Genomic DNA, 17,987 nt, shown 5'->3' on the forward strand with positions numbered 1-17,987 from the left:
ATAGAAGCATGGATTAAGGATTGGTTAATAGGCAAAAAACCGAGTGTAGGAATACACGGGTCATTCTCGCATTGGCAGGCCGTGACTTATGGGGTAAAGCAAGGATCAGTACTTGGGGGCCCAATTCACAATATATATCAATAATTTGGATGTGCGGATGAGACAAAGCTAAGTGGGAATGTGTGGTAGGAGGAAGATGCAAAGCTGCTTCAAGGGGATTTGGACAGACTGAGAGTGGGCAAAACAGGGCTGATGGAATATAAGGTGGAAAAATGTGAGTTTATCTACTTTGGTAGGAGGAACAGATGTGCAGAGTATTTCTTAAATTGTAAGAGATTAGAAAGGGCACCTGGGTGCCCTTGTCCATAGGTCACTGAAAGCAGATATGTAAGTGCAGAAAGTAATTAGGAAGGCTAATGGTATGTTGGCTTGCCAGAGGATTTGAGTACAGGAGTAGTGAAGTCTTGCGTCATTTGTACAGAACCTTGGTTAGGCTGCACCTGGAGTACTCAGTGCAGTTTTAGTCCCCTTACCTTAGGAAGGATATTATTGCCATAGAGGGAGTGCAATGAAGGTTCACCAGACTTGTTCCCAAGATGTCAGGACTGCCCTATGAAGAGATATTGGGTAAACTGGGCCTGTATTAATTGAAACCTACAAAATACTTAAAGGGATGGACAGGGTAGATGAAGGTAAGATGTTTCCCTTGGTTATGGAATCTAGAACCAGGGGACACAACTTCAAAATAAAGGGGAAGCCACTTAGGACCGAGATGAGGAGAATCTTTTTTTACTCAAAGGATTGTGAATCTTTGGAATTCTTGACCCCAGAAGGCTGTGGAAGCTCAGTCATTGAGTGTGTGTTTAAAGTAGAAATTGACAGATTTCTAAATGCCAATGACATAAAGGGATATGGGGATAGTATGGGGGGAGGGGGGGGAGGCACTGAAGTGGATGATCAGCCATGATTGTATTGAATGGCTGAGCAGGCTCAATGGGCTGAATGGCCTACTCCTGCTCCTATGTTCCATTCAGGACATCTAGTCCAATGATAGCTCTCTGTAAAGCATTCCAGTCAGTCCCCTTGCTCACTCTGTCCCCACAGACCTGCAAATTTATTTTCCTAAAATGCCCATCCAGTTTTCTTTTGCAAGCATCTCCACTTCCACCAGCCTCATAGGCTGTGTTCCAGGTCATTACCAGATGCTGTGTAAAGAAGTTCTTCCCCACATTCCCCTGCATCTCTTGACCAAAACCTTAAGTGTGTCCCATAGTACTTGCACCGCCTACTAGTGGGAACAGCTCTTCTTTATCTACCTTATTTAAACCCGTCATCAATTTGTACACTTTTATCAGGTCTTCCCTCAATCTCCTTTGCTCCAATCCTAGCTTCTCCAACCTAATCTTGTAGCTAAAATCCCTCATCCTTGAAACCATTCTGGTAAACCTCCTCTAGAGCCCTCATAAAAAGTGTGACAATCCAGAGCTTTATAAAGTTTAGCATAACTTCCCTGCTTTTGTATTCATTGCCTCTAATTATGAAGCCCAAGACACCAAAGGCTTTGCTAATTACTCTCTCAATATATCCTGCCAAAGGTCTACGCACATGAAACCCTAGGTCCCTCTGGCAATGCAAACTCTTTGGGACTGTACAATTAAGTCTCTCCCTATCCTTCTGCCAAAGTGCATCACCTCATACTTCTCCGTAATAAATTCCAGCTGCCACTTGTCTGCCCATTCTGCTAGCCTATGTTCTGTTGTAGCCGATTGTTATCATTCTCAATGTCTGCCACATCTCCAAGTTTGGTATCATCATTAAATTTTGAAATTTTACTCTGTATTCCAACATCCAATTTATTTATATATCTGCAAATATGTATACATATTATATATATGAAATACGCAGCACCCCACCCCAACACTGATCCTTGGGGTACACCACAGCCCACCATCCTCCAGTCTATAAAACAACCATTTACCCTGACTCATTGTTCTCTGTCTTTAAGCCAATTGTTTTTAGTCTAAGCTGGCACTTACCCCGCTATACCATGAGCCACAATTTTGTTAACCAACTTTTTATGTGGTACTTTGTCAAATGCATTCTTAAAATCCATAATGGCAGGATCCACTGCATTCCCTTCATCAACCTTTTCTGTTATTTCATCAAAAAAAATCAATTAGTAAGCATGATTTGCCTTTTACAAATCCTAGCTGACTCTCCTTAATTAACTCAAACCTCTCCAAGAGTATGTTAATTTTTCTTTCCTGATTATTGTTTCTAAAATCTTACCACCACTGATGTTAAACTAACTGACCTACAGGCCAGAATTTTACATTCAGTGTGCGGGTGCGTGCCCAACATGCCAGAACATTGCACGATGACGTCAGGCATGCGCTTGGCCCTTGAGGCACCAATTGTCTGCGATTTTACGTAGCCCGTGCAATTTTCAGGGCGTTGCACAGGCGTAACAGGCAGGAGGGTAGGCCACATTTTTAAAAACCTCATCCACAGGTGGGACAAAGAGGGGTGAGTGGGCTTGCTAATGCGAGTTGTTTTTACTTCAGCTTATAAGTTGCTGTTGCTTGCTTGTGTGAATAGGACAACTTCTTTTCACTTCAGAGCTACTTTGATAGAAGTAAGAGGCTGCAGTTCAGGACTCCGGAGGAGTTATACCACTTGGGGTTTTCCAGCTAGCAGACAGCCTTCCCTTACCCTAGGAATGGGGATTGTGATCTCCGCTGGAGATACCTCCTCTAAGGAGGGAAAGAGGGCCAGAAGGGGGAGGAGGCCAGATGTCCCTTTTCAACCTCCAGGGGAGCCACCTATGGGAGACAGGTGCAGGCACAAGGAGCGCAGGGCCAACAGCAAGTGCAAGGCAGAAGGGGCTGCAGAAGATGCCACTATCTGGCTGCCAGGGTTTACAGGCAGTGATACAGCTACCTCAATTTGTCTGATGTGCAATGCTGAAGGTGACTGCGTCTCTGATCTCCACCTGTCAGATGATCGGCCCTGAGATCAGCTCCAACAGTGTGTGTAGTGTGTGGACACCCCATGCCAGTGGCGCTAAAGGTCACAGTGGCCCTCAACTTCTATGCCTCCGGCTCTTTCCAGGGGTCAGTGGGAAATCTTTGTGGAGTCTCCCAATTAGCTGTCCACACTTGTGTCAAACTGTTGACAGACGCTCCGTTCAGGTGTGCATTGACTTTCAATCACCACCACACGAATGAGGCCAGCCAGGCAGAGCGAGGCAGAGGCTTTGCAGCGATTGCTGGGTTCCCGGTGTGCAATCGACTGCACACTTGTGGCCATTAAGGCGCCAGTGGGTGAGCCGGGTGCCTTCGTCAACAGGAAGGGATTCCACTCCATGAACATGCAGGTAGTGCGTGACCATAGGATGCAGATTCTGCAAGTGTGTGCTAGGTCCCATAATGCCCACATCCTCATGCACTCCCAAGAGCCGAGGCTCTTCAGTGCTCCAGCTCGACTGGATGGATGGCTGCTGGGTGACAAGGGCTATCCCCTGAAAAGGAAGCTCGTGACGCCTCTCCACCACTCAAGAACAGAGGCCGAACAATGGTACAACAGGAGCCATGCCTACACAAGTGCAGTGGTAGAGAGAACCATAGGTCTTCTCAAGATGCGCTTCCGATGCCTGGACCTTTCAGGGGGCGCACTCCAATACCCTTCAGATCGTGCGTCACTGATAATGGCTGCATGCTGCACTCTCCACAATCTGGCACTGGAAAGGGGGAAGCAGTGGAGGAAGAAGATGTTGGCGTAGCTGCTCTGGCAACAGACGATGAGTCCAGTAGTGAGTCTGAGGATAAGCATGGTCAGGAGAGCGCTGAGGGATTAGATGCTGAACTGGGCAATCTCCAGGGAGGCAGGGACACTGAGTCGGCTGCACGCCTGCCAAACTGTCAAAGGCCTATTAAGGCCAGTTAAAACCTAATTATTTCAATTTAATAAGCTGCCCGTCCAACCATAAAGTTGGCGGGCAGGCGAGGAGCCCAGGCGGCCTTCACATTTTTCATGAAACCTCATCCACAAGCAGGATGAGGTTTCATGAAGTGTTTTAAAATCCAATAAAAATTCATACATTTATTCTTTGACATGTCCCAGCTCATGTGACAATGTCACATGCGAGGCCATGTTTTAAAAGTGTTAAAAACCTTTATTTAAAACTTTAGCACTAAAACAAATCTCCCTGAGGCACCTCTGTGCCTCAGGAGATCTCTGTGCTCTTTCACGCGCATGCGCAAAAGAGCGCAGGGAACCTCTCAGGGAATCTCTCCCCCCCTGCCCACACAGGGAGCACTCAGCGCTTCCGGGCAGGCGTCACGCTGGGCGGGCCTTAATTGGCCTGCCCACATAAAATAGCGGCACGTCCCCAATCAGGTTTGTGCCCGCACAACCTCCCCAACAGGGGAAAATTTCTGGTCCCTATGTCCAAACACTATATTTTAACACAGATCATATGATTGTGGTCAAAGCATGGGAAATTTGGTCAGTTTTCACTCCCTAATCTACAGGCACTGACAGCAAATGCAACACCACTCTGCCTGACAGTCCAGGCTGCAGTATATTTCTGACACTGTATGGCAGTTTTGAACATGTCCACAGCTCTTTAAATCTTCCAGATAAAACCTAGGTTATCAAGTAGCAGAATGATACCAAGACTAATATACTCCAATATCACCATTACCGACCACTTCCAACTAAAAATTTTCTCATCACGCATTTTAATGAATATTTAAAAACTGTTAATGGTTCAATTGCCTCAACATAGCACTAAGATTTTCAAGTAGAACCTAAGAATCTAATCCCGATCTTGTTCTTTTCCTTTTGATTGAGCATTAGTTATAAGAGGCAACTTGAATTACCCAACTCCTAAACATCTCAGATATTAAAGTTACTGCAGTCAGTGCTGTTTCACTGCAAAAGTTGTCCTGTCAATCTACCTCTCTCCCTTTTTCCACCAGGATAAAAGCCATAAATACTGCTGATTTGATGGTATGCATTGTGTTTTCAATCTACACAAAAATCTACATATGCCTTGGGCATCCAATCACTCAATGCATAATAAATCACACAACAGTCTGCCAAACAAACTTTCTTCAGAGTCTGAATCCTCATTGTCCAACGTGCTAGTGAAGAAATTGGAGAATACAACAGGTAAAAGAACAGGCTGCAATTTTTCTCATATTGAATAGACAGAAGGTCAGATCTGCTATTCTTTCCATTGCCTAAGGACAGACACTAGAGAAGCCTGTACAACCAGGCATGTTAGTACCTATTCTTCAGTGTTTGTATCCACACTTCAGAGGCTATGTACCGATTAGTTTTTTGATGTATAATTGATTGCGATTCAATCAGATGGCATCTCTCACTTGAAGTTTTCTTTAAACTGTTGCACGTAACAGGATACAAACTATGAACAAGAACATGAGAGGTTAGCATACACATAAAAGGCTTAGATATCACTACTGTATAATATATATTTAAGAAAAAGATCGTGAAAATGTTAGGAAACACAGTTGGAAAATGGGGCTTTTTCAATTTTATACACATTTAATTCAAACTGTACAAATTTTTCTTAAATTGTATAAAATCCACGTAATGAGTTCTGTGTCAGATAAAAATACCTGAAGTTTGCTAGATATTTTGTGTGGAAATTATTAGGCCATTTTGACATTAAATGAACCATCTGCAAAAATATGTTCAACTACAGGGGTTACAATAGGTTAAAAAAAGGATTTGTATTTATAGAGTGCCTTAGCACATCCTAAGACATATTTAAAATTCTGCACTGAACTGCAATGATAGTTATTAGGTGGGTATATCATTTTGTCCACTTTAAAATCCAATGCCCCCTTGAATCTCTTTGGTAACGTTAGTTGAGGAAAGAAAGATGACCACCACTGTTTTTCAAAAAGTGTCACAGAATCCTCAAAGCTCAACTAACAGCTCGTGCTGGTTAGCGTGGATCTTAAACCCACAAGTTTCTGACTCAAAAGCCAGAGTGCTACCAACCACCAATAGTTGAAGAAGGTCAAAAGCCAGGCTGGGGAAAGGCTGCTTCTCATATAATTACCATGATGGTATTTCACTGTCAGGACAGAAATAGGATGACCGTAGAAAGTGTCCTAACCAACAGTGTAATTGTGACTAAGGCTCATGTTGCAGAAAAATGGTACTACCCAACTATTCCAGTCTAGAGGACAAATGAGTATTGCTGTTGAGTGCATCCCCAGTGTCAGAAGATAGAGAGTGAAAATACTATATGGCTTGCAATTTCAAATCTGTTTTTCTACCACAGCATATGCAAATCTATGCCAAATGGAACTGAAATAGAGGGGCTGTTTCTAGCTTAATTTCTTTCTTTATTCAGTCTGAACATTTTTCTTCAATATCTTATCTTTTTCCTTTCTCTAGGTCATCTTCACTTTCTTCCTTTTAACTGCAAACATTTTAGGAGGTAAAGATAACTATGGCTACAGTATAATAACCTAAATACACAACTGTCTTAGAATAAACAGTAAGTGAAAGATCTATGGACACTTTTAAGCTCCAACTAATGCAGATATATTTGCTTAAGAACCCAACTGCAAACATACTCGCCTGCACACCAAATCTAAGTGGGTCAGAAGTAAACCATCTTTGCTCATGAAATTTTCCCTTCTTTGCAAGTTGAATTTTCCATTAATAATATACATTTCTATTCTTTAAGAATGGTATCACTCAGCAGGAACAATTTGCCAAATTAACAGTACACTTAGTAACTTGTGATAACTAATAATTTCCCTGTTTAAGAACTCCACCAAAAAATCATTCCTCACAGTTTATTGACAATTATGATGCTATTATTTGGTGTTAACTATTCCAGGGAACAAAATTATGAGTTTTGTCCTATATTATGCACAAGGTAAGCCTTAGAGCAGAAACAATATTTAAAAACTGGCAAAACAATGAAAGGTGCACAGTATCAATTCTGAATATTCAAACTTGATCATTTTAATCAGTGATCCATAGATGACTGAAATATACAAATTATGTTTCTAGCATTTTAAGAACTGGGACAGTTTAAATCCTATTTATATGTTGTTAAATAGACAAAACTGAAAAAGGTTAATGTGCTGAAATATTCTCCACAGCCCCAAATTAATTAAAGGGAATGCATGAGAATTTAGATCTGCTTCTGTACAGGAAACAAGGCTTGAAAAATGCAGTGTGTCTGGAACCATAGGCTGGGACAAACCTCAAACTTCCAAAGAGGCAAGATAATTGAAAAATGTGAAGGATTGAAGCCAGAAACCCTGCCTTAGTGTGGGAACAAAAATCTACAATCATTTTTGTTATAAATCTATCACAAACATGCACAAGAACGAGAGGTGATCAGCTTGGAGGCAGATCACGATTTATGTGAATTAAGTTTGTTTCAGTTTTGACTTCAGACCTACAACACAGCATTGCTACATTGATAATCTACTGTTCCAGGGTTCTGCATAATAACTATATCAAGTTTTACTTTGTGTTTGGATTCTTAATATTTTGAGAGTTCAAATCCCATGAGGACTATTGCAGATTTTATAAAAGGTATTTTTTGTAAACCGAGATGGGATTTATCAAACTTAACGCTCTTCTTCCTTTCATAAACATTCATGATATTTGCTAAGACAAATCTAAGATTTGATAAACCAGGAAGATAGAAAATAACTCAGTTTAGACTGGCAAAAAAGCAATACAATAATCAATAAAAGAAAATGCAATTCTCAATACTCAATTGCATGATTTGTGTGATGAACATACTTGGCACAAAGAAATTGAAAAGATTTCTCAATTTGTGGGTTTGTAGAGCAGTTCACTATTGTTCTCTAATTTTCATCTGTTTCATGTTATTTCCTGTGCCTATTCTCACTTCCCCACACCAAGTGAAGGGGTTAAATATGGTCAACTCAGTTGACATTCTATGAACATCATCACTGACATCTTGATAATCTGTGATAATAGATGAAAGCCTGAGTTCTCCAATCGGATCTGTAAAACAGATGGGCCTAAATTGAACAGAGCATTGTAAAAATAGCTGGAGACCCAGAACACCGGGATCTCGACTCAATTTGTACATCATATGCATTTCTTTGCGGGTGGGAGGGGCATACAAGTGGTACTGGACACTTTTTAGGACACGGGTCATGAGTAGTGATCATCCAGGGTTGCGAGAGAATCAGCTGTGACTATTTCATTTAAAAGAGCAGTCAGTAAATTGATTCTGCAGTTTCAATGCCAGTGTTTTTTTGTGTTAGCAGGTGAATGCTCATGACATGTCTGATTGTCTTTTCTCCCGCGCCATTGCCGCCATCAATAGAATTCCCAGTCGTAATCTCCATATCAGCATACTTAGAAGATTAATAGGGTGAGCCTGTACGAGAGGTGCTTCGTATACATGTGTGTCGGTATCTATAGACAGATGAACATCAATTTCTTTGGCAGATGAATAGCATGTGTAGAGGTCCTTTTCCTAAAGGTTCAACAGTGAGTGTCATCAGGCTGTTCAACTGGGGCTATCACAAGCATTTCCAATCCTGATTATACATGTAAATTTCCTACAGAGGTCACTAGATAGCAATCAAGAACAAAAATCTTGGCCAATTATTCCAATACCAAATCTGTTTCACAGTTAACACAGCACTGTCCAAGCACTGAAACTTAAAGCAAAAAAGCCAAAAACTGCAGGTGCTGGAAATCTGAAATTCAAACAAAATGTTGAAAGTACTCAGCAAATCAGGTAATATCTGTAGATGAGGGAGGCAGGGTTAATGTTTCAGGGCAATGACCTGCCTCTCTTACAAATGTAGCTGACTTGCTGAGTGTTTCCAACACATTCTGTTTTTATTCAGGGATCTGTATCATTTTGGTATCATACCACATGATGCATTAACCATTAAGAGTCAGCTGTGAGTCAGTTGGTAGCACTCTTGCCTCTTGCTCTGGGTTCAAAATTCATGACCAAGGTACTCAGGCTAGACCAGATGCTAGCTTTGATGTATTAAGAGTTAAGTACTACAATGAAACACCCAAAGTTGAGAATGTTTTATGGGCAAATAAAACATTAAAAAAATTAATCTGGAGAAATGCATACTAAAGTTACCATCCGTAGGCAACCTAAAGAACAGGGGCAGTCATTTTGTTAGTAATGCTTCACATGCTAATCTTCTTGATGTGTATTCTAGTGCAGCTGGTTTCGTAATATTGCTAATGGATGAAAATGGGAAATGTCCTTCAGCTTGGCAAGATAAAAAAGGGTTGTTAAAAGTACTTAGCTGCTGGAGGCATTGGATGTGGGGTTCTAATTGTCATTTTTTTTTATCTGACATTCTATACAAGTGGCTAAATGAAGATAGTATACGCACTGAATGTGATATATATAAAATCATTCATTGTGGGATAATGTACACTCTAATACGAAAGGTGAGTGTGAGGGAAGTTTATGGATTGACCTTGCTGGCTTCAAACAAATTCCTATGAGAAAGGAAATTTCTAAAATGAAATAGATGGATGTAAGTCATCCACTGCTGTTTTACAAAAAGAAGTGCATGTATGAAGAAGTTGTAAGGAATCCTAGAGGAAGGGTGTCTCTTAATGTAATGCTTTATACAGAATATGGAAGGTTTCTTTTAATTTGATTTGCTTGAACTTTTGGTTGTGTATATTAACTCTAAGGAAAAAAGTGAATCTGTTAATTGTATGCCAATTGTTTAATTATATGCAGATGAAGGACATTAATTGAGGTTTCACTTGAGCACATATAAAAAGACACTTACTGAAACGGTGGTGTGGTTAAGTTAGAAGGTATCAAACAAAATGTGACATTAAGCCACCTAAGGAAAGAGGTACCCTTTAAGGAGCAGCTTAAAGAAAGATAGGTAGTGAAGTTTAAGGAGAGAATTTCAATGGTTAGAGCCTAAGCAGCTGAAAACATAGCTGCCAATAATGGAGTGATTAAATTGGAGAAGTGAGGAGACCGCAGAGATTGTAGGGATGAAAGAGGGTGAGGTCATACATGCAGTATGATTTTTAAAAATATTCTTTCAGGGGATGTGGGCATCGCTGGGTAGACTAGCATTTGCTGCCCATCCCTAATTGCCCTTAAGAAGGTGGTGGTGAGCTGCCTTCTTGAACCACTGCAGTCCGTGTGGTGTAGGTACACGCACAGTGCTGTTAGGGAGGGAGTTCCCAGGTTCCCAGCGGCAGTGAAGGAATGGCAATATAGTTCCAAGTCAGGATGGTATATGGCTTGAGGGGGAATTTGCAGGTGGTGGGTTTGACTAAAAGTGGAGCCATATATAAAGGGATGTTATTCAGTAAAACCCTTATGATGGAAAGATTATTGTAGCATGAAGATAGCTATTTTTTACATTTCATATCAAGGGTGATGGCAGCAGTGGATGATTGTCAAGGGGACAACCCACCTTACAAAATTCAGCTTAATTTTATTTTAACAATGGTAAAGGCAAAAATTTCCAAGAAGTGAATAAACCTGCCAAAAAAATTAAATCTCAGTCATAGAAATAGGATTAAAACACTACTGAAAAATAATAAAGCATTCAGCCTAATGCATCAGAGAGTGGATTGTTTGAGCAATATAATTAATCATTTTTACACTTGACAAGGTTAACTATTGTGGTAGACAAATTTGTGTAATTTAGCTCAATAGCTTTCTGTGGCCACAGCAAATGGTAAAGTCACCATCTTAACTCCGTAATACAAAGGTATATTGCTGGTCTTAAGACGATCAGCACAGATGTCACTGAAAAACAAATCAAGTCCAATGAATATAAATTATATGGTGTCCAATACTCAAAGGATTCATATCTTCAATCAATTGGCACAAAGAAAAATATGAGCCATTATATATTTTTTGTTAGTTTAAAAAAAATGAAATCTGAGCTCTAGGGTAATGACTGCTGTAACTGCTCAATAACTCTGAACACGGGAATTAATAAGCAACACATGTGTACTGTATTATTTTTATTGTGCAACTCTGCCCAAGGTCTTTGGGTTACTGTATAACTTAACCAGATGGCCCTTTCAACCTAGCTATCCAATCATGTTTGATACCTGTGAAAAGAAACATCCAAAAACATACAGCTTACATCTTTTATTAAAGGCATCAAAGCTCTGGAGAAATCCACAACATGTCTTTTCACTAACGGAGGCATCACAGCTGCAGATACCCAAAACTGAAGGCTCTACATCTGTGGTAACAAGAACTGGACAAGAGGCATGTAACTTAGTAGGTATTAGGCCAAAGAAAGAAATGTTACCATTGAAAATGCTAAATAAATATAATCTAACATATACAGTTCAATCAGTAACACAAAATTAGAAGCTTTTTCTGCTCCTCTAGCAACAAAATGGTAAATATCAGCACTGCAAAACATAACACAATACAACACCACCTGCCCACAGGTACAAGCCCTTCCTCATAGTGGTTTTTTTTCCAAATTAACTACAACAGCAAGATGTCAGTGTAATGTTTAATTATGTTAAATTACTGTTTATTAAACAAAATGGCAGCTGAAGCAGTTATATTTACAGCTACAAGGTTTCCATGTGCATGCGTGAACTAAAACTTAAATCACTGTCTATCCACAATCAGTTATTTTACGAAGATGTGCTATGTAGAATATTAACTTGTAATGTCGTCTGCTAGATATATAATATAGGTATATATTGAACTTCTCGAAAAGAACATTTGTGCTAAACAAAACTTACTGGCCTACAGCATTTACAAAGTTGCATTTGTCAAGGCTATAAGCCACTTTATGGAGACACAGAGTCTTTGGAGCTCTCAAAGACAATGGTTAAGATCAGCCCCAAATTTGAAACCAGAGGTCACAACCTGGTCATAAAATGACCCAGCTCTTGGGTGCAAAATACACTGGAATTGAACTAGCAGACAGACTGCCACAGAGACAGTAGGGGAAACAGCCTTATACCCCCACTCCCCAGCCCCCAGCACCCCACTTTCTCTCAAGCCTCTCTCAACAATGCTGAACCCTGTTTGCAGTTTGAAAACCCGCCAGAAGACCTAATTGCAGCAAACCGAGAATTACTAAAGGAGGATTCCAACTCAACACAACTGTCAAGAGAAAAGAGATGCAACCAGTCACAACTACAGAATGACTGCTTCAATGGGCACCAGGAGCCACCAGGGAAAGTGACTCTCTAGCTGTGAACAAGTAGGCAATCCATGAATAATTTTTCTGACTTTACCTTTTAAAACTGGACAGGTTTTACATCAGATACTCTGTAAAGTTTTATTTCTCTTTGTGCATGTCTGGGGAAGTTGTGTGTGTGTGTTTTTTTGCATTAGTGGGGGTTTGGACAGATTCATACATTTTGAATCTTTTTGTTAATAGTTTATGCATTTTTACCTGAATGAGTAATAAAACTAACTCTTTACTTGTGAATTCAAGGAATCTGGCTGGCTTAATTCTTACACTGAGCTACATACAGTTAAGTACATATTAAATTGGCAATATCATGTTATTTCTTAAATTCAAACTCTGTTATAACCAACCCAGGAGTAGGATGAAGAGAAGGGTCAGCTCACCACTCAATCTAGTAATAACAGTTGTAAGAATGTTATACTTTTCTCCAAATAGTTTAAATTATGCTTACAAATGTTAACTGGGGTCTTTATTATGTAATTGCCATGTGACTCATTTTAATGTCTAGAATACCATGCTCCAATTGAGGGGTTATGTTGTCTATACATGAAATGGATTCCTGTAATGTCTCACAGTTCAGGTGGTGAATGATTACAAGGCTCTGAAATTCCTATCTGCTGTTTTTGATCTTAATTATGTGCTAATCTTAATCTACTAAATTTGTAGTCCTACAGTAGCATATTATAGCAATCACATAAGGTATTTTGCTTGCTTGTATTGTAATTATTGCAGACTCATCAAAACTGATGGTATGCAGGTATATCACCTTCCTGTGCCAGGAATTGGTCAGCAACTTCACTGACCTTTCAGAAACAGAATCATTCTGCTGCTGATGTTACAATGCAGACAGCAACCCTGCAAATGAAGTGGCATTAAAGAACACTACCTCATCTGTGTATATTATGACGGTACTATTACGTTTTGAGCAAGACTTTTCCTCCAGGCTTCTGCAATTGCCATAAAGCTGAAATGAGACCCACACCATGGAAAACATTTACTCCTTGTGATTTTCCCCAGGGGGACCAATTAATGGCCAGAGGGCAGGCTTGCCATCAAATTAAGGACAGTGTGTGGGCTCTCAAAGCTGGAGGTCAATCAGAGGTCTTCCAGCTTGAAAGAAGCAAAAGGCTGCAATGGAAGGTAAGTATGAGTGCTTCAAGATGAAAGCACCCTCTCCAACTTTAATACATTTTAAAATGGCTTTTGCAGCCAGGCCAACATTGGGGGGACAGGGGAAGATCCTTTACAGGGCCTTCTGAAGCTGCTGTGGGGACCAAGCAGGCAGGGAGGCCTGCGTGGAGTGCTGGCCTCTGGGAGGCAATCTCCAGGTACCTTAACTGGGACTTGCCATCTGCAAGAACCTAGAAGCAGACTGGAAAATCCTGGTCAGCCTCCTTTAATTGGCCTTAAGTGGCCCTGAATAAATCAAGTTGGTTACCTGCAGCATGTGGGCAGGTAGCCCTGCTGCCCCCACGTCACTTCGACCCCTCCCCTCAACATCCCACCTCCACAAAAATGGCCCGAAGGCAGGGATAGAGCAGTGGAACTGGCACACTGACTAACGGAAATAGTTTTAGCTTCCACCCGTCTCTGTTCCCAGCATTGATGGGGGTTCAAAATCTTGCCCTTTGTTTCCTCTAAAACCGCCACTGCACATGTACAGATAAAAAACACTGTGCTTAGCTCTCTTCCTTATTTACACACAGTCAAATTACTTACTAGAATGAATCTCCAAGTCAAGCAGAGTATCCTGGAGCCAGAACAACATGAATATGCACTCAGTCATATGCTGATTTTGGACACTGATCTAGCAAAAATTAATTGTATAATAATGCCGTGCAAATGGTCCTCTCCCATGGCATTAAAGGTATTCTAATTAAATCCCTAACTTAATTGCTTATTTGCTTCTCGTGTGAAACCATGCTTCATTAAAAGGTTTTAAACTCAGACCCTTTATTGTTAAAATCTCTCAAGTATAAGTGACAGAAATAAGATATTCTAAACTGTGAGTTTACCAGAAAGAACATTTCTCAACTTGGAACTATAATTCACTTACACCTGTGGGAATGGTGAGTTATTACATTGGCGTCACAGTTTTTTTTTCCCTGATAAGGCAGTGTTTCCAAATGTAGTTTGGAAAGTTTACAGCTGATTAAAGTAAACGGATCTTTCCAGTATAGAGGCAGATGCAATTGAGGCAGTGAAATATAGTTCAGCTCACCCATGACTTGGTGATTCACTGGATAAACTAGGCACATCCCCTAATGAATATGTTATCATAATTCAAATGCATGAATTAGTTTGTTGGGAACTCTTCTCATGGTGGATTTGTACAAACACAAAGATGTGATAATACTCTTTTTTAAATATGCAAGCTGCTTCACATCATTGCTCAGACATGACAGGGCACCAGCTTGAAAGATAAAGTATTAAATGTTTATGTTAATTTCAGGTCCAAGACACATTGCTGTCACAGCACTAATGTGAAACACAGTTCTAGGGCTCCAATGATGAAATGGTTCAATATGTTGCCAAGCTCAAAATTAGGTGCACAGAACGAAAATATTATTTTAGTCATTTTTATTCCACAGTTGACTATAACAATTTGCCATAAAATATTCAATTAGAGCAAGAGAGAGAGAATGAGACAGAAAGAACATGCATGACAGCATAAAGGTGAATAGGAGGGGGGGACCGGGAAGGTGGCAGAGGCGAAAGGGGGGCAGCGGCGGGGGGAGGGGGGAGGGAAGGAGAGGGGGAACAGCGGGACTGTGTTGGGAAGAGGGAGGCACGGCGGGAGAGAAGGGGGACGTGGCGGCAGAGGGGGGTGTGGCAGGGGAGAGGGGGGTGCGATAGAGAGGGGTGTGGCAGGGAGAAGGGGCACGCAACGGGGAGAGGGGTTGCGCGGCGGGGAAGAAGGGGTGCACGGTGAGGGAGCTGAGGTGTGCGGCAGGGCAGAGGTGGTGCACAGCAGGGGAGCACGGTGGGGAGAGGAGGTGGGGTGGGAGACGGGGAGGGAGACATGGTGGCGGGAGGGAGACGGGGTGGCGCGGGCGGAGACGGGGGTGGGGGGGACAGGGTGGTGGGGCGGCGGGGAGACGTGGAAATCACTGCTGCCTGGTAAACCATGATCTTACTGAGATGCTGGTCTTCAAATGCTCTTTTCCTCAGCCAGCCACAGGCTGAGCTGTCACATCTGAGATGAAGAAGAATTTCATCATCTATATCTGCCTTCCTCAAGAGGGGGCTCCCAAGATATGGAAAAATATGCACATTTTCCACAAGCCTGATGTCAATCATAATCCATGCAGGGAGGTGTTTTAGTCTTGGAGGTGGTTGGAGGAGGGCCTTAGTTTTCCAGGTGTTTAGTGTGAAGTTCATTTCTTCAAGTGCTTTGGAGAAGTTCACAATGGCATGGTAAGTTTCTCCATATCCGGTAGCAAAAAAGGCAGTCCAACAACAGCATCCTCTCCCAAGCCAACTTGCTCAGCATCGAGGAGCTAATCATTGAAAACCAGGTCCACTGGGTGGAACATGTCATTTGTATGCCTGACACCAAACGCCCGAAGCAACTGTTTTACTTGGAACTCGTTCGCAGCTGGAGAGTCCTGGAAAGACAGCGAAACACTTTACGGATGTCCTCAAAGCATCCCTGAAGAGGTCAAACATACCTGCTGACTCATGGGAGACCCTGGAACCTTGTAACGGACCAAAATTGAGGGTGCTCATTCTGGAAGGCACTGAATACATCGAGAGACAGTCGAGAATGTGCAGCAGCAAAGTTGAGGCATCAGAGGGAGTGCACAACCCTCCAAACGCCACATCCACCCAACCCTTCAACCACCACCTGCCTCACATGTGACAGAGTCTACAGGTCACGCATTGGACTAAACTCAGCTATTTCAGAACCCACTGAATTAGGGTGAAAACAAATAAAAACAGAAAATTCTGGAAAACCTCAGCATCTGTGGAGACAGAACAGAGTTAACATTTTGAGTTTGTATGCCTCTTTTTCAGAGCTGAAGAAAGGTAGAAATGAGGAGTGGAAGCAAGTCATTCTCGATCCCCAGGGACTGCCTAAGATCACAATGGGCAGAAACAGCATTACAGAAGAAGGCCATTTGATCCATCAAGTCTATGTTGGCTCTCCATAGAGCAACCAATCCAGTCACAATCTCGTTCCCCCATTATACCCCCATACCCCTGCAAGCTTATTTCCTATTCCAATTTCCTTTTGAAACCTTTGATTGTCTCCATTTTCACCAGCCTCATATGCAGCAAGTTCCATGTCAACATACGAACATACAAAAAATTAGGAACTGGAGGAGGCCATTCAGCCCCTCGAGCCTGCTCCATCATTCAATAAGATCATCGCTGATCTGATTGTGGCCTTTGTAAACTCAATTTCACTTTCCTGCCTGCCTCTGATACCTTTTGACTTCCTTGTTAGTCAAGAATCCATCTAACTCTGCCTTAAAAATATTCAATGACCCTGTCTCCGACGCTCTCTGGGGAAGAGAGTTCCACAGACTCATGACCATCAGAGAAAATATTTCTCCTCATTTCCATCTTAAATGGGATACCCCTTATTTTTAAGCTGTGTCACCTAGTTCTAGTCTCTCCCACAAGTGGAAATATCCTTTCAGCATCCATCCTGTCAAGTCCCCTCAGAATCTTACATGTTTTAATAAGGTCACCTTTCATCCTTCTAAACTCCAATGGATACAAGCCCAACCTTTCCACAAAAGATAACCCTCCCCCCACCCCCCAGCTCAGGAATCAGTCAAGTGAACCTTCTCTGAACTGCTTCTAATGCGATAGATAGTCCAAAAGAGGATATATATATACTCAGTTTTTGAAATCACTCTACTTAAATAGGGTAATAACCCATCCAGAACTATTTTTATATCAACCTTATAATATTTTTTAAAAAGTCAATGGCTGTGGAATCACCTTTGCTATCAGCGAGTGCAAGGTACAACCCCAAAAGTTGCTGCATTGTAACTGAAATGGAAAAATACAAATTAAATAACTGCAAATGTGACAACTAGTTACATATAAATGTATACAAATATCAACACCAACTTTGAAAAATCCTCAACAAAAACAGAATTACCTGGAAAAACTCAGCAGGTCTGGCAGCATCGGCGGAGAAGAAAAGAGTTGATGTTTCGAGTCCTCATGACCCTTCGACAGAACTTGAGTGAGTCCAGGAAAGGGGTGAAATATAAGCTGGTTTAAGGTGTGTTTGTTGTTGGGCGGGGCGGTGGGGGGGGGGGAGAATTTGGATGTGGGGAGAGAGAGAGAGAAGTGGAGGGGGTTGGTGTGGTTGTAGGGACAAGCAAGCAGTAATAGAAGCAGATCATCAAAAGATGTCACAAACAACAGAACAAAAGAACACATAGGTGTTAAAGTTGGTGATATTATCTAAACGAATGTGCTAATTAAGAATGGATGGTAGGGCACTCAAGGTATAGCTCTAGTGGGGGTGGGAGGAGCATAAAAGATTTAAAAATATTTTAAAATAATGGAAATAGGTGGGAAAAGAAAAATCTATATAATTTATTGGAAAAAACAAAAGGAAGGGGGAAACAGAAAGGGGGTAGGGATGGAGGAGGGAGCTCACGACCTAAAGTTGTTGAATTCAATATTCAGTCCGGAAGGCTGTAAAGTGCCTAGTCGGAAGATGAGGTGTTGTTCCTCCAGTTTGCGTTGGGCTTCACTGGAACAATGCAGCAAGCCAAGGACAGACAT

General features: G+C 41.5%; 1 protein-coding gene across 1 annotated transcript in view; it reads right to left on the bottom strand.

Annotated features, from left to right (window-relative positions):
* The window catches only part of LOC121289276 (CMP-N-acetylneuraminate-beta-1,4-galactoside alpha-2,3-sialyltransferase-like), a 651,606-nt gene that overhangs the window by 321,972 nt on the left and 311,647 nt on the right, over positions 1 to 17,987 (bottom strand). The gene's annotated exons all lie outside the window — the stretch shown is intronic.

The sequence above is a fragment of the Carcharodon carcharias genome, chromosome 16 (genome assembly GCF_017639515.1).
Source record: "Carcharodon carcharias isolate sCarCar2 chromosome 16, sCarCar2.pri, whole genome shotgun sequence".
Taxonomy (NCBI): Eukaryota; Metazoa; Chordata; class Chondrichthyes; order Lamniformes; family Lamnidae; genus Carcharodon; species Carcharodon carcharias.